Raw genomic sequence first — 17,853 nt, 5'->3', positions numbered from 1 at the left:
TACGTATATCGGCTAATGGTATGCAATTTCCTACTTGAGAATTTAGATCAAGTATCTCGTATCTATAAGCAGGGGGGCGTGGCCAAGAAGCAGCCAGCTGACTGCCCCCTTCAACCCGGCCTTTATTCGCTGTGCGAACAAGGTCTTGGAACCGAAGGTATGTATGGGCATTCTGGGCAGGTCGCAAGAAGCCGCTGGTCGAAGGTTTGGACCAATCGCAATTCATCACCATCTTGCCCGCTTCCAATTGATGACTGGCTAATATATAAGTGTTGACCTAAGCCCCTTGGGGCTCGGCTCCCGAACCGTACGTGAGCTGCCTCGTACGGCTCTTCCTAAGAACTTGAAGCCCCCCTCTCTCCAAATTATATCTATATAATCTATTATATATAAGACAAGACAAAAAAACACCTTAGAAAAAAGCCTGAGCCCTCCTATTCAACGGGGCTATTAGAGAAGCAGCTTCGTTCCTTGACTTCTTTGCTCAGTCAAGCTTCCTTGTTCCTTAGTGTAGTCTCGGTCCATAGTTTAAGACTCCGTTCCTTAGCCTAGTCTATATCCACAGCTGACGTGACTCCGTACCGACGCCTTTCCCTTTGTAGACGGCTAAGTGACTCTGTAACCTTAGCTTTTCCCCTTTGTAGAACAGCTAAGCCAGTTCCTTAGTTTCACTTACCTTCAACCAACTAAGCTATTTCATAACCAACATCTCACTTTCTTCGACTAAGTTCTTCCATAACCTTAGCCTCGGCTCGGCTAAGTGACTTCGTAACCTAAACGTATTTTTTTTCGTACTTTCTCAGGTCTAACCTTCGCCGGGCTTTCGTCCCTTCGCCTATAGGCGGCGGCTTGGCTTCGCTATCGCTCATGACTTGGTATAGAGATCTCTCCGTGTAGTCGTCGGCCTTCCCACCAGAATGCCTCTGTAGTCGTAGTCTTGTAGTCGGCATAAACGCCGCCTATTAGTTAGTTTACATGACCAAGTCAACCAAGCCTAACCAGCAAGCGAACTTCACTCAAGACTCAGAAGGGCGTGATAGGCCTGACTACGTTTAGGGGGGCGACGTAAAGTGACGCCGTTGCGCGACATACTAATAAGGGCGCGCGAGGGCCCCTCTCACGTAAGGAGCGCGCAAGCTTACGTTTTGAAGCATACTATACTAATAAGGGCGCGCGAGGGCCCCTCTCACGTAAGGAGCGCGATGCCCTGCCCTATTAGCCCTTACGTTTATGGCGTTTCAAGGGTTTTGAAGCAAGCAGCAAGTACTAACCTAATAAGTTTATGGCGCTAGCCCCTCGCGCGCCCTTATTAGCCCGAGTAAGTTGACTTTATAAGCTGGCGAACGACATGTTGTTTGTTGATATTGATTGAGGAGTTTGATGGAGTTTAGCTTACTTCATCCATAAACCTAGAAAGTCACCGTCACTGGTACTTTGACTCTACTCTATAGGTAGGTATCGGTGGGGCTTGCGTAATGTAGTTGTAGTTAAGGCTGCATTGAAGTAGCGCCTTTTTTTGAAGATCTACTGAAGTACCAAAGGCGAAAGGGGCTCCCAGGCCGGGACGTCTGGCAGAATGCTTGGCCTCCTGCGCTGGAAGCGCGAAGGGTGAGCTTCTGGCGGTTAGCTTCTAGTCTGTAGGCATTCTGGGCTGGAAGGAGGCAAGCAAATGAAGGGAGGCATTACGGGCCGACTACAAGACTACGACTACAAGAAGCAAAGCTTCGTAGACTCGACAAGTCGCTTATAGAATGCCGACTACTAAGTGAAGTTCAGTAAGGGGGGGAAGCGAAGCTTAGCGAGCTTTATAAGGCCGACCACTACATAAGCCGCTGGCGGTAATCGGTTTGGAAAGCTTCGAGCTTCCCTTCATTCGTTGCTAAGCCAAGGTCCCAGGTCTCCGAGTCAGCCCGCGCTTTTTCGAAGAATCCTGCACCCATGGGCATACGGCCTGGCAGGCCTTCCCTTTCCGCCGGAGCTTCATGGGCGTTGCCCCGTTCCCCAATCAGATGTTTGGATGTGAGCTATACTCCGCGAGGAGCCACACGGGCGTATGGCCTTGCCTTGCCATTTGACCTCTCTTCCCGTGTGACTAGGAATGCTCAGTGACAACCTCTCAATTGTCACCGCCTGGCCTCTCTTGCTACCACGGTAGCACCTAGTGTGGTCAGCACCAATCGTGTTCGGGCAACGAAGCTTACACTCATTCACATTGGTTCATCCTGCAATGCCCCGGGCCTTTTGCTCTTCTAACGTCAAAGGTGGCCGGCCATTCGTCAAGGCCCAGGAATCCGCTGGACATCTCAGCGGCGGGATTGGATACCCGCATCCGATCGAAGTTCAATTTGAGTGCCCCCCTAACATAAAGGAGAGCTGTTTCTAGGTGGGTCGCTTCGCGAAAGACATTGCTTAGGACCAACGGGTCACACGACAGGTGCACGATCGACTTTGCACGCTCCATCCTTCGGTCCTTCGCCTATCGGCTTGGCAGGCAAGCTACCGAAGCGACTAGCTTCTACCGGAAGCAAAGCTTTGTAGAAGCTTCTAGAGGCATTCTGGTAGGAAGGCCGACCACTACATAAAGCGTAAGCAAGCACTTGGCTTGGGAGCAAGCTACCTTGATCCGCCTTCGGCTTCGATTCGTTATGCTCAGCAGCTCCAACAAGCCCTAAAGTTTCTTGCCGCCTAAAACTCTGCCAAGAAAGCGCTGCTTTACGTTTGATCCTATGTGCCCAGAGAACGCAATGCGTTCTCCACTTTCGGACCTCGCAAAGAGAGAACGTGTTTTTTCCTCTGAGTTTATCTCTCATTCGCGGAGCGAAGAAAGCGGGCTTTGCCCCAGCTACCGCTATCCTTGGGAAACAAAAAGAGCTACCGAAGGAAAGGGATGCAGTCTCTCCCTTGGCCTTTGGAGAGGAGAGGGCAGAGAAGAAAACGTCCTTCGCGCAAGTGTTTTTGCTTCCTGCGCTGGCTTGGCTCTTCGACCAAGGAGGCATTCTGGTAGGAAGGCCGACCACTACATAAGCCGCCATCAGTCCAGGAGAGAAGCAAGCTACCTTTCTTTGATCCACTTTCCCGGGCAGGGAAGAGAACGAAAATAGGCCGCAGATGGTGGCCGTGGTAGGTTCGAGGATCTTACGCGGCGGAGCGAACTCTTCTATCGTGTTGCATTTCCTCTGGCGGCGTAGCAGCACCCCCTCGATCCATCGTACTGGAGCGATCCGAGAAGAACGATTAGGGTCATATTCGATCCTTTCTACAATGCCCATAGACGAAGTGCTTCGTTTCAGATCAATTCTTCGCTGCAATCGCTTCGATCCACCCCCTAGGTGAAAAACCGTAATACGCCCTGACGAATTCCTCCCAGCGGACTTCCCTGTACTCAAAGTGAATTGTCTAAGTGCTCTCCCCTTTAGGCTTTGTCTCATTGCCTATCTCGTCATCATTCGAGATTCCGTCCGAATTCGCTCCTCCTCCTCCTTCTCCTCCAAGATCGTCGTTGGTCCTTCTTTCACTTGCTTTTTAACCAGGTCCGATAGGTCGGTCGCCCGGTAGCCGCTCCGCTATGGAGCTACGTGTACACCGCCACGTCGAGACTCTATTTGGAAAGTGAGATCACGGCCGGCTTTAAGAAGAGGGAAAGATCACTCCTAAATGCAGCCGTGATCTTATATACGAGATACCATCAGACGCGCCCCTGCCTCTTTCGCAGTCAAAACTCTCCTCTCCAGTGGGACCAGCCGGGCCAGAAGCCTCGTTTCCTTCAACTCATTCAAGCGATTCAGTCAGTAGGAAAGTCATCTCACTGAACATTGGATTATATACAACCTCGTGAACATTACAACAAAGAGGTCTGTGTTAAGCATATAGCCTGGATCAAAAAGAAAGTAAGATAAGGTAGCATAGCACGCTTGACAGCGCCTTGTTTACCGAGTTGCAATTGCGGAGTCCCCCAGCAAACGGAGCCATGAACCAAGCAGGAAGAGGAATTGAAGATAGAATGAGAGCTCAACAAGGCTCTGTTAGAGATATTATTGTCTATTGCTGTGTATTGTCATATAGTCTGTCTTTTCTTCTAGATTATGTGGCTCTGTGTCATATGACCCACTGTGTTGTTGTAATTTATATATAATAGGGATCAACCCTAATGAGAAGTCTTTTTGCTCATTCTCCAATTCTGGATTTGGTCAGGCTCGTGAAACCTTTACCGAGTTCCACGAGGAAGGTCCGATCTCAGCAAAGAAACACGAATTGGATGAAGAGGTCGAATGATTAGGAACTCGGAAATACGCTCGGTATGCAGATCGCACTACACTATTGGTTGTTGATCTTTCGTGGCGCGAGGGAAGGTGGGACTAGAAAGAATTAGACCTTAGATTGAAATACAGATAGGCACTGTAGATACGATTCTTCTTGCTTGGAATTATTGCCAACTCACGATGAGGTTCCGGGCTGGAGGCGCCCGCCCGAATCGAATAGTAGAGAAGTTGAAGAAGCAGTCTTACCTGGCAGGAGATGAAAGCTTACCTTATTATTATGAAAAGGGGAAAGGGCTTTTTCAGCTGGATAGAGAGCCATACCTTTGAAGTGCAGCCTCTCAATCCTGATCATTCCCTCGGAAAACTCCCATGTTGATGGAGATCTATCCGTTGGGGCATCATACCCCACCCCAGCTTCGCGGATGAGAGGGTCTGATTCTGTGACTCTAGAAGATAGATCTCTCTCCTGCTTTGTATCGGCTCGACTCCTCAACTGGGTCTCGAGCTCTCTGATACGATCCTGAAGTAAGGATTTAAGAAACCTCGCCGCGATGACTCAGCAATCTACAAGCCCATGGGTACTCTAAAAACAAGGAGTCCTACAAGCATCTATAAGCCATCCATACAAGAATATAATACTTAAAGAAGTGTCGCGCTCCCGGATAATAGTATCCAGGTCTCTCCTCAGCTCAGCAATCCGTGAAGCAGCCTGACCTCCTCCTCCCCCTAAGCCAATACCTCCTTCGTTTGCTGCGGTTGTATCCCAATCTTCGACTCGTCCTTCTCTTTCTCCCACCCTTTCTGATGTTCCTATTACTGCTAAACCTCAGATCTCGCTTAATGGTGAACCTGCTTTCATGCTCACTCCCATCGAACTTAGCAAGGCGGAACAAGGTCTTGTCTATACTCTTGTGGCTAAGTTTTCATCAGGAAGACCCTCTCTCAAATCGATCCGCGCACACATTAACAGCTCTTGGGGTCTTGCTAAGCCAGCCATTGTTGGCCCTCTAGATGTCAGACACATCATGATCCATATAGCTTCTCATGAAGATCTTGTAAAAGCCTGGTCGAGGGATTCCCATATCATAGAAAACTCTCTCTTTCGTTTGTTTAGACGGTCTCCCTCATTTGATTTCAAAACAGAATCATCCTTTGCTGCGGTTTGGATTAACCTACCTTATCTTCCTCTTCCTTTTTTCACTCCTTCAATCCTGAAAGGTCTGGTAGGCTCTTTTGGCAAATTCCTTCGTGCAGATGATCGTACCTTAACCCTTGAATATCCAATGTATGCTCGTGTTTGCGTGGAGATTGATGTTTCAAAACCCCTTCCTTCAAGGGTATGGGTTGGTACTAGCAAAGAAAGCGGTTTTTGGCAGAAAATCTTATTTGACGGAAACGTATCTTACTGCTCTCACTGCTGCTTGCAAGGTCACGACATCTCTGAATGTCGCAATCTTCATCCTCTATCTGCTTATCCCCTGTTGAGACATGTACATGCATGATTGATGTGGGTTGTGATATGGCAAGTGTCTAATATCTGATGCTTTAATCCTGCTAGTACCATTCGGGTATTAGTACTCCCTTATGCTTGGCCTCTTTGAGGTGTGCAAGGCTCTGACAAGACCAACATTGATGAGTTATGAGTCCGAGTTAGAGAGTTAAGAGTTAGGAGTTCCCGATGGTCCTTACACTCGGATGTCGCCTGGTGGTTGGATTTCTAACCAGGACAGACAACGCCAGAGTGACTTCGAGGTTGATTAGACCCCGAAGATTCCATAAGAAAAGATGCACCACTGAGTCCACCTAGCAACCAACCCGCATTTCTACAGGTGTCACCTTCCAATATTGGCACTTTAAGAGTGGGTCCTACGATGCGACACAAGTCATAAAGTACAAAGCGATAACCAAATCGTTGTTTTATTAAATCTTTTGAATCGATTTTGGCATACCACTCCGACTCTATGACCGGCACATCGAGCAGTTGCTCGAGTGTCACAGAAGGAGACATCGCGATAGTGCAATACCACAAAAGGTAGGAACACCAACTGCGAACCTGACCCGGAAGAATTGTTCTTTCAACGATCTCTAGACGATCCTCGGATAGAACTCCATCCGGAATCGGAGCCAAGTCCTTGATTTGTGCCTCAAACCTTGCGAAGAAAATCAACAAGGAAACCCTTCAGGTAAGGATTTAGGGGAAGCCCCCGCCCAGCCATAATGAAAGCGGCAAGACGAAAGACTGTTGCATCACCGCAACCCGGTCAAACCCTCCTTTCTTTCCCACTAGCCTAACGTTAAAAGAGCGTCTCGAGAGGATTCCCGACGGATATTGAGCCGAAAACAAAGGCTACTTTCTCTTAAGGGTTTCCGAACAGCGGAATAGAAACCTACTCGGTACCACGACATGTAATTGAGATATATGTTTCGTAGGGCGTGACTACTCTTATGAATATGAAACCGAACAGCCCGTATGCTGGTCGCTGCCTTTGACCTGGGGAGGGCTCAACCAAATATCGATGACAAAACAAAAGGTTCTGAACGGTAGTATAGGTGCAACTCCTAGGTACTGTACTCTGTCAAGGGAATCGCTAATCGTGGGTTTGCCCGAATCCTTAGCTGTGAGTGTCAATATCGAGCTGACCAAGCTATCCTATGAAAAAAGGCCAAATAGGCTGCCTTCTCTCTTAAAGGGAATTGCTGATGATTTTCTGAAAGTGGGTTCAAATGACTTAATTGCAATTGGTTTGGTAAATGCCGTAATACATGTCGTAATAAACAGCCTTTCCCCACTTCTCCTGAGGCTAGAATCGGGATTCGTCATCTTAAGGCTCTGACAAGACCATATCACACCTAATCTACTCGTCTATGAATCTTAAGAAATGATTTAAGATTCGAAAGAACTCGCGCTCAGATGTGAGGAGGAGAGGAAGCTTAGCGAACGAGTAAGGAGTTCAGGTATTTCTGAGAATTAGTTCAATTACTTGTCTGCGGCTGTTTGACCAAAGAGCGGTGTATAGCCGTGTACCTTCTGGTACGGTGGATTAAGAACCATCGGAAGAAGTCCGGTTGGTTAGGGACTGGCCTTTACCTTAAGACATGCTCCGTGTGTCTTATGCGTTATTATGCAAACTCCTTTGACAAATCGGCTTCACTGCCTTATCCCGTGTCTTTGACACGCTCGGGCATTCCTAGGTGCATACCATCCTTCCGTAGAAAAATGATAATGCGGAGGGATGCGAAGGCGGACGGCTTAGTAAAGTTATACTTGTCGTTATTCTCTGTATCAAAGTGAGTGGTAATTCGGAAGAAATCCGATTACCAGTTTCGAACGATACAAGAAGGACCTTCTTGCGATCCTCAGCCTGTCTTACGACTGGTTGAAGATTGGTGTGTGCGTCTGTGTGAACGATACGTACCCGACTTCCGTCTAATACCGATGGAAGTTGGATTACGTTGGTTGCCCACCCGGACCTCTACACCAGTGCCTTTCAAGTTCTGTCCTACTTTTATTAAAACTCCTTATTCAAGGATGTTTTCGGAATTCTTTTCGATTGCATTCTGGGATAAGGCGAACAAGTTCGCGCCTGTGGTCTAGGAAAGAGTACGCCTTTATACGTACTTGGCCTTTCACACTCGAAATGAAGGATTGGGCTCACGCTTACATCTTTCCAGGTTTCTCATACTTCTTCTTTCTGAGGAATGTGTACCCTCTGACTGAGGAAGGAGAGGAGAATTCGTTTCCATTTTCTTTTCTATGGACGAGAGTCCATTGATCATGGATTCTAGATTCTGCCTCGCTTCGGCTCTCCTTACGGGGCTGCTTACTCTTTCATACAAGATTTTAAAGAGTAAGTTCCGTGTGGTGTTTTCCGATGAGGAACTTTGTGAGATGTATCCGGTTGGTCGCCTGTTTAAGGATGAGGGAGCTGGGAAGAAAGATCAATCCTTTCCAAACCCTTTAAAACAAGCTTTGTTGCGTCCTGCTCATGATTGGTGCATGTCTGTTCTTCGTCTCATCCCTCAGGACGTTTGATCAAGAGGCGCCAATTAGGAAATTGATCAATGGTTGTTGTTCGGAGTTTTGTTTGACCTTTCGTCCGCAACCGATCGTTTTCCTTTAACATTTCAGGAGGCCGTGATAAAGTGTTTATTTAATAAGTTGCCTTTTCTTGGATCCATTCAGGACTGAGAGTCAATGTATTCTCAGCTCCGAATGGACTCAAAGGTGCGCCTAAGTTTATAAAGTTTTGCGCTGGTCAACCACTGGGGTTTCTCTCGTCCTGGCCTCTGTTTGCTCTCTGTCATCATATATTGGTGTGGATTGCAGCAGAGTTGCTTTATCCAGGAAAAATATTTTAGGATTACGCTCTACTTGGTGACGATATTGTCATTGAAGATGGAGGTGTAGCAAATGTGTATAAGGATCTCATTGGCGTGCTCGGGGTTAAGATTTCTTTACCGAAATCCCTCGTGTCTCCCAACGGTTTTCTTGAGTTTGCGAAGAGGTTTAGGGTTAGGTGTGGGACTAAGGTTTTTTCCAGCTTCCATACGAACCTTACTATCCTTTTCGCACCCTTATGGCCTCATGGCGATTAATGAGAAGTACCGTGTTAAACGGTTCACAACGTTACTTCGCATTGGCGGTTTCGGGTATAAAACTCTAGCCAGTCCTTGCTTTAAAACACGAAAGTGCAAGCGGAGTCAACTTGTTCAGCCCAACACTGGGAGGGGCAAAGTCCACTCGCTATTAGCTCGCTTAAATCTCTCCACTCGCATAGTCAACTGCGCTCGCCGTAGTCAAATCCAGATCTTGTTCCTTTGCGAGCTCCAGTCAGAACGAATACCGAGACTCCTTAACTACGGGAAAGCGGATCGCCTATTAAGATTAAGAAAGAGAAGGCGGCTGTAGAGATAGAGTCTTTACGGGCAATGAAAGCGGTAGGGCAAGTGAAACATTCTATCTTTGTCAGGCTTAAGGTAAAGGGCATGAGAGAAAGAAAGTTGTTGTTTCCGGGTTCCGAGAAGTCTGGCTTTGTTTGCTCTTCCAGTTCGTAAAGGATCTTACACCAATGGGTTACCGGCCGCGCAGGCTCTACTGGTCCTCGGCTTCTCAATCTCTTTCTTTACTCGAAGAGCGGCAAACTTTAGACTGTGATTAGGCGGGGACAGGATTCGAACCTGCAGTCTTCAGGTCATGAGCCTGATGAGTCGACCAATTCCTCTACCCCGCTTCTTCCCCTTACCTTACCTCCAAACAGTATGGGAGCCTTTCAGCTCGTACTGCTCACAGTCCTAGATCTACGAGCACGAAAACCTGCCTATGGAGAGCAAGCCAGTAAACCACCTGTCGCTTCAACCCAAACATCATTCACACCTGTACCCGACTTCCAACTACCAGTTTAGCCATGACCTCTGACGAGCAACCGTAGCCTCGTTACAATAGCCGCCTTGCGAGTTGTAGCAGCGGCCAGGCTTACGCACCCATGTTCCGAGCATTCAAACAACCGGTTCCCATAGGACATTGAACTAGAACGTAGATCTTGTCCGCATGTGTAAAGCTCAAGTATTTCCACACCAGACCTGTAGGTCAGTTGCTAAACCACAACCACCTGTCTCGTTACCAGACCCAAATTTACCGAAAACGTGGTACAACTTGCATGTGTTAAGCATATAGCTTGGTTACTTCTGAGCTGTTCAGCCAGAAGGTGAACCCGCCTAAGCAACAACAGTAACTCTCCTCTAATAGCAGAAAGCTTCCATGCCTCGTTCTCTGGTCTTTGAAAGAGCCGGAACGGGCTTTAGAAAGCTATTTAACGGGGGTTTAGCCCGATCAGAAGCTTAGACGACTATAGTCAAGTCGCTTCGGAGTCACTTACCGCCGGCTCAAAGCAGGATCGAGATCACTGATCACTAAGTAACTCAATTGGAAACTGAGTTTCATCAATTGACTCGAAAGAAAAGATCAGACTCGAATCAAAGATCAACACACTTCCTTTCATATGCTAATTCAAATCCTTTCTTTCTATATGAAATTCCTTTAGTTGCATGCCCCCCAACCTTGGCAAGCCATACCTCTCACCAAAGCGGACATCGGTCGGAACACATGGATGGTTGAACGGACCTATCCACGTCACGGTACCCCGTTCGAGCAATCACGCAATCTGGGCTTCGATCACGCTACCATCTAGTTTGGCAGTCCACACGAACAAGCCTCAACTGGGCGCTACACCAGTCACCGGGGCATCGGTTATCCAAGCTCCCGCGCTTGTGAAACGTCCTGGCCGGGCTGCCCTCTGCTCCCGCTTGCTTACTTCTTCTCCTCTGTGCTTCAAGTAAGGAATGCGAAGCGGAGGTAGGTTCAGAACATGCGGTCCCTAGCGACGGTTATGAAATCGCTTTGTTTGCTTTGCTCATAGAGCTACGGGAAGCTTGCTTTGCTTAGCAACCTAAGCGCCCCTAAGGTATGATTGGGCGAAGCTACTCGACCGGTTATGAAATAGCTCGCCCCTAAACGCCCTTATTAGTATGGTAAGGAGAAGATAGAAGCGAATATAGCAACCTAAGCTCCTTTACTTACTAATAGGGCTTGCTTTCATTAACATTAAGTGAAGGTGCGTAGCTTCTTTGAATGTCCCGCTGATTGACTACTACATCTAGGGACGGGACTGATCCCGAAACAGACGTCTTTCTTTCCAGGTAGGGTTATGAAATCGCTTAGGTTGCAAAGCAAGCTCCCGAAGCTAATAGCAAACGGGCGGGTGAGGCGAGGCGGTTGCTTGTCCGATATAGAGCGAAGGATAGAAGCGAATAGCAACCTAAGCTCCCGGGGGGAAATCCGTACCTTTCCCTTATACGAAGAAGATCAAGAGGGGCCCGAAGAGGAGTAGTCACTAAGGTTTCAGCTGGTCGAGTGACAACATAGCCCCCTCAACGTAGTCGTAGTGTACAGCGTAATAGCCTATGGCCTCCGGTAAACAAGCTAAAGAGTCAGATAATAGGGTGCTCGTAGATCAGGAGGAAAACAAGCACTTTTTTATTTCCTTGGGGAGTATGTTCTTGGGACACTGGAAGATGCAGCTGTCATCGGGGGGCAACAGGGGGTAAATCCGCTGGCAAAGCAAAGACAGCTTGAGACTTTCCTTTGCTTTGGTAAGGCAAGGGGTCAGGAGTGCGATGTCTTCCTTGCGAGAAGCCTAGCAGAGAGATACGGGATTAGACGGCTTCAGTTGGTGTTCTCCCTTGGGGGGCTAGTGGGTCCTTAAGCGACTGCTTGGATTAGTGTTTGGAGTTCCTTTCTTTCGGTGTAGTGGCCTGAAACTGAGTGTTATGGGGACCTCCTGGAAAGAAAGAGCCCTAACAGAGAGTGTTTTTTTTTTGCGAGGGTGGTCGTAGATCAGCTGGTTGAGTTGAGCGTATGTCTTTGACAAGATATTTATCCTCTGGTCTGATTCCCGAACCATCGGGTTGGTTATCCCGCTCATTGCTGGAGCTATAATAATCATTAACCAAGCTTTTTTGGTTTAACTTCTCCCCACATCCATATCAGACATGTCATTTGCTGAAAAAAGACCAAGCCCAATTCCTTCACAGCCTCTCGCTCAGCTCTTGACGAGTAAGGACGGGCCTGTCTAGCCTTTCGACAACTAGTGAGTGAACCCCAATGCATAATTATTCTCTTCGACACACATACGATTTGGCCCAGCATTTAATAAGAATTCCCGCGCAGATATCTGTGTGGGATCTTTTGCAAACATCGTCATATCATAGAGAGGCTTTCCTCAGTGCCCTTCCTTCAAAGTAGGCGGTAGGCGGTATTCACTAGCTTATGTATGAGGTCTATCATTCAGGCAGTAGGCACTGGCTTAGCAGGTGATAGGAGCTTTACTAATAGAAAGGGGCTTAGACCTTGCGTATACTGCTCCTCCTTTGGGTAGCTATCTCTTCAAGCACTCTTGCCTTAAGAAGGGGTAGCTCTGTTTCAAGCACTCCTTCTTGAAAGAACAACTCAAACAACTCTTCCCATTCAAGCACTACTTGTAGCTACCTATCCCTACAACTACTAAACGCTATGAAAGCCATACAACTGCTCTATAGCTAGAAAGCGTTCTCCTCCTATAAAGCAGCTAGAAAAGCCATACTACTGCTATGCCTGCAATGAACCTGCTATGAAGTTAGGCCTGCTATGAAAACGATACACCTGCTCTACTGACCTGTGGCTCTACCATTTGTAGAGAAGAAAGAAGTCACAAGGGAAACCTTCAACAACTACTTGATAAGGTGTTGCTAAGAGACAATACAAAGTCATACAGCAGCTATTCCAGTAACACACCTGCTATGCAATGCCAGCTATGCTATGAAAGTGGATGTATAGGCCTCCTATCCCATACCCAATCCAAGAGAGCACCCTAGTGGGCCTGTTTGTTGGCGGTGAAGCAAGCAAACGTCTCATTTCGTTCATTGCGAGGTTAGGAAAGGGAGCCCATGAATCCGCGGCGTAGTGTGACTCTATGAATTTAACAATTTATTGGCCGATGAGGAGACCGATAAGTTGTATTTTCCCTTGATCCGGAGGGGGCTGGTCGCTTGAGGGCTGGGAAGGGAACAACAACTGATAGCAGGAATTATCCAATGCTAGGCAAATATGACTTCTAGTTGAGCTTGGATGCCATCTAGCCGCGGGAGGGCTGATCTATTACTATTCTATCTGTTCGGGCTTAAAATTAATCGAGCTAATCTTACAGCTGGGCTAGCTAGTCCCTCTCTCCAATAATTCTTCTAGCTGGCTCCTTCTCCCGTCATCCCTAGGGCTGGTCTATCCGTCCATCTTCTCTTGTTTATGATGACCGGTTCCTCTATTGGAGGGGAGCCATACCAATTGCAGAAGGGGAGGGAAGTTCTAATGCCACCCATAGAAGGAGTGCTGTTGAACCCGGGAATGCAACCTTTCTTTCTTGCCTTGGATAGGTCACCTCGACATGAACAACTTCTATTGGGGTGAGCAAACCACTTCTATTTGCCATTATCCGATGCTCGCTCCTCTCTTATCCCGGGAGGAACCAACAACAAGGAAGGTGGGGTAATATGAATCTATATTGGTCGGTCGATAGCTTTCAAACGCATATATACGAAGTATTAACAATTGGAAATAGATTTCAATCCACCCCTCCCCCATCCGCATTTCCACCATTACGATCTCCCCTTCTTTATTTTATGGCAGGAGGTGTATCGGAAATAAGATCGAGAATGGAATAGCATTCGATAGCCTTCCCAGAACCAGTGGGCGGCAAGCGGGGACACGACAAGAGAATGAAAAGCGGGAGGGTCTTTCTTGTCCGAGGTCCCTGCCTGATGACCCAGCCGATGGATGGTCGGATCGCCCGGGCGGGCTCGGCAGATATTGAGCAACCTCTAGCCGGAGAAAGATGTTTCCACGACCTGCCACGGATTTGGGTTCAGCCGTATCTCATGAATGCCCCAACCGGGGAGCTTTAGCTACTCGCCCTAATGACTAAAGGCAAGGTTATACAATATCCCTCCCGGTATGGGGGAGGGAGAGGCCAATCGATCGTCCTAAACCGATCTCTCTAATTCATGACCGGATGAACCGGCCACGAGGGAAGGGAGGTCGCCTACTACTGGATCAGAGGAAGGAAGACTATATCGCTCGACAGGATCGAGAGGTGGACTATCGCTCTCACGCATGCAGAAAGGGGTAAGGAAGGGTAAAAGCGTGGATCAGGAGTGATGTTGCTGCTAGTGCTCTTGCTATATATACACAGATTTAGAAGTGGATGTAAGAAGTCCGGTTTCAGAACCAGTAGCGGTATAGCTCGCCGTCCCTTTCACTCCCCCGCATTCCCTTGTTTGATCGGATAGTTTCCCTCTGTTCCCAGTGCTCCATCCATCCGGTGTTGCCATCAAAATCGGAATGGGCTCCCATCCGTCGAATCACGGACCTTCTCGGATCCGGGAGATAGAGGAATAGAAAGGACCATTGCCTTAATAAAAAGCTATGATTTCACCGGCGTCACTTCGATCGTTTGAAGGATCGGCTCCCACTACCTATCCAATTCCTACGGTTCGACCCCAAGATCCGAGAGGGCTAACGGCCGTTCCGCCGCTCTTACCGGTGCTTCGGCTCAAATCTCGAGATATAGGGGGATGGATTGAATCACACCCTTCAGGTTCGCCTTCATCGGGTTTGGAGGACCCGGGAAAGCAAATAAACAATTTGGGATCAATAAAGATAGTTCGAAAGGGAATTGGCCCTACTGCCCTACGGGCCTTGTCTGTCGCCTTATCCAGTAGGGCAGTAGGCCAATTCGGGAAGGAGGGATCTCGAGTAGCGGAACACATAAGGGGTGGCCCGCCTTCTAGGCCCCGCGCCGGAAGTCGATAGGGAAGTGGACGAGGCGGGTAGCCGGATCTCGATACGCCTTTCCCGAACGTCTGTTCTCCCTTACGTAATAGGGCAGTTCTCTTCCTCGACTTTATTTGACAGGGGCGGAGGATGTGCATTCCTATCCACCCCCAGGCCTCGGGTGGGCTCAGCCGTTCCTTACCATTCCTTCATCCGTCCCTTACGTAATAGGGCTCCCTTTTTGCATCATCTTTTAGTCATTAGGGCGAGTGCTCATTACTTCGCCCCCCCCCTTACGTAATGGGGCACCTGGCTCGGAAGTATGAATGGAAATACAAGTAGTGCTTAGTCCATATGGAGGAGGTAGGTAAGTATAATCCATTGGTGAGGAGCGTAGCATACCAAGATGCTTCGATTTATAGATTTTGATCAGAGAGAGGCTGCTGAGGTATCTAGTTGGTGCTGTTTAATACATATACGAGGAGCATTAAGGTACTGGCCCCTATTAGTAAGGCTCCCCCTAACCTAAGTGGGCCTACCGGATATGGTACCAGAGAACGTATGCACCAATATGTGTTAATGGGCCGATCTCGCTCGCGCGTTTCGCTCCAGCCTCTTTGTTCACTGCTTCATCAATAGATTATGAATTTCGCTTGATTCCTGTTCCTCCCCCTAAACGTAGTAAGGGCCCCCCTATTAGTAGTAAGGCGCGCTAGCCCTTATTAGTATTGGCAGGGGATAATTTCAATTTCAATCATGCAGCTGAAATCGGTTGGCTTAAGATATTAGTGTCGCAGGAAAACCCTGTAGTAATAGGATAATACTACCTCTACCCAGCTGCCCTTTAGTAATAGGCTATCCCTAATCGAATTATTCTATGATATCCTGTTCCCAACCTTTAGTCATTAGGCATCGCCCAATCCTGCACCCGAAAGGGAAAAGGTTCAATTCCGGACCACTAAGCACTATGATGAAAGATGGCGCTACCACTAGTTGTATCAGTACCTTCCCCCTTATCGTACCGTATCTCTTTCCCCCCTTCAATAATAATGAATAGGGGAATTAGGCTTTCCATATAGTAAGGGTGAAAGGCGAGGCTTCATTTGGATGGAAGTGCTGCTTTTGGTTCAGATACTGGGAGCTTTTCCATCTAAATTGGGGCCCTACTATTCTTTTATTGGCTCGTTTCGTCACCTTCACTCGCTGGGTAGGACTATTAAGAATGATAATAATTTGTACCGTTTCCACCATCTCACCGTGATTGACGAATGACCGGGAACGAGGGAGAGGCATGCATGGTACCGATTCGATTCACCATACCACCGTTGTCCGACCACCCACCCAATTTAGAGAGGGGGGTTGTTAAAGCGTCTAGAATAGATGGTAGAATCCGCTCCCTCTCTTATTGAAACTCAGAGGAATAGAAGTGGGCAGGGCCCGTTGATGATCGCCACTGTCTCTTCATAACAAGGTGGTGGCAGGACTGTGGCTGGATCGTATCCGGTTAGTAAGAATGAAAGGTAGTCTAGGGATGGGCTGGATCGTATCCACATTGTATGACTCTCTAACGATGGGACCGGTAGTAATGCGTACGTAGCTTTACATAAGTGCGGAACCTACCCCTTACTTAGAAATTGAAATTGAACCCCCTACTATTGGAATGAGGGAAGGAGTGAACAGTCTATTATATACGCGAAAACCCCTATTCTGATTATTTAAGCCCCACCTTATTGAGTTTACTATTCGCCGCTTGTCAGCCCCTAATCAATTTCTTGAGTTCTAATAAAGGCCATATGAGCAGTACCTTCTCAATTCTCGCGCGTATATCATTACCATTTGAAACCCTTTATATTATTACTACTAAAGTGAAGGTCTGGCTGGAGTGCACTACCGAGGAGAGAAGGCAGCAGACGGAACAAGCCTTTTTTGGGGGTCCAAGGGTGCCACCCCCTACTACCCAATTCCTGTCTCCGGAACTACGAGATAGGTGACTTTCTGCGATGGCCCTCCACCTCGTTGGGAAAAGTGAAAGGAAATAACAAGCCCTAAACTAAATACCAACTAGCAGCTTATCAACCACCGAACACAGACTCATGTTGGCGATGCCATGGTCAAGTAAGAGGACGACCCATTCACCTCAAAAGCAAAATATAGCCTCTCAAGTAAGCCAAACGATTGACGTCAAAGTAAAGTAGTCAAGTCGAGAAAGAGGCTTACTAATAGGTTAGTAAAGCGCGCTAGATTGGACGTATTCGGATGCCGATGGTCGGGAAAGGTAACTCAGTATATTATACGATTCAAGTAGTCAAGTCGAACAGTCGATAGAAGTAATCGAAAGCTTCGACCCCCAATCCGTTGCTCTGTATTCTTTTCGGTACTGTCAGATAGGAAAAAGGGAATACAGTTCGTGATAGAATCCGTTGCAAAGGGAACCCGCTCCTCGATATAATAGAAGGTAAGGAGCAAGATAAGTAACCTACAACTAGTTATATGGGTTTAGAACCGTGATTGATGAGAAAGTCAGCGAAGTTTCAATTAAGGTGGTTCCGGAAGAACCGAGGTCTGGAGTGTCCGGATCAGGAACGCTCTAAAGGAATATTCAGTCTCCAAAGGGCATCTCTTTTTTTTAGTAGCATCGCATTGTGAGTATAATTACCAATTATCCACAAGGCATGAGCGGGCTGTCAAATCCGTTGTTTCAGCAGAGGTGTAAGCACTCATCTTCGGCGCAAGAGCGCTCGATCAGAAGCTTGCTGGACTGGGCTTCGAAGGCTCGATCCAATTCATCCAAAGCAGTGATAGACTATTAAGATCAGAGGAATCCATCCCGCATCTTTGAAAGGAGTTATATGATTTCAGCGCTTGTTTGTTTGCCCATTCTTGTCATTTTTGAGGGACAGTTCGTGATAGCGCTATCCCATGCAAGTGAAGGGCCAGTCCTCCTATCGGAACGATTCAAGTAGTCGTTTCTTCGTGGTTGCATACCGTCTTGCTCCTGTTTCAAGTGGTACGTGAGTCGGGTCAGTTGATTGGCACCTATTTTCAGACAAAGGTCTTCGATTTCCTGGATAGCTTTAGGATGCCAAACTGAACCTAAAGCAGGCCGCTTAAATATCGGCCTCGCTTAGTCTTCCCTCTTGAGTTGAGGAATAGACCTCCCATTAGACAAAGATTCCCTTCTGCAGAATAGAGTTTCATTTCCGGACTGAGCTTGGGCTTTGTTGGATAGCTGTT

At 47.7% G+C, this 17,853-nt stretch overlaps 1 pseudogene; it reads right to left on the bottom strand.

Annotated features, from left to right (window-relative positions):
- Positions 1–84: 84 nt before the first annotated feature.
- On the bottom strand, positions 85–13,445 carry LOC143868879 (large ribosomal subunit protein uL2mz, N-terminal part pseudogene; annotated as a pseudogene).
- Positions 13,446–17,853: the final 4,408 nt, after the last annotated feature.

The sequence above is a fragment of the Tasmannia lanceolata genome, unplaced genomic scaffold, assembly GCF_043159265.1.
Source record: "Tasmannia lanceolata isolate RefF3 unplaced genomic scaffold, GAP_Taslan_0.1 ptg000745l, whole genome shotgun sequence".
In the NCBI taxonomy this organism is placed as follows: Eukaryota; Viridiplantae; Streptophyta; class Magnoliopsida; order Canellales; family Winteraceae; genus Tasmannia; species Tasmannia lanceolata.
The sequence above is the reverse complement of the archived record's forward strand: the minus strand, read 5'-3'. Positions and strand labels throughout refer to the sequence as shown.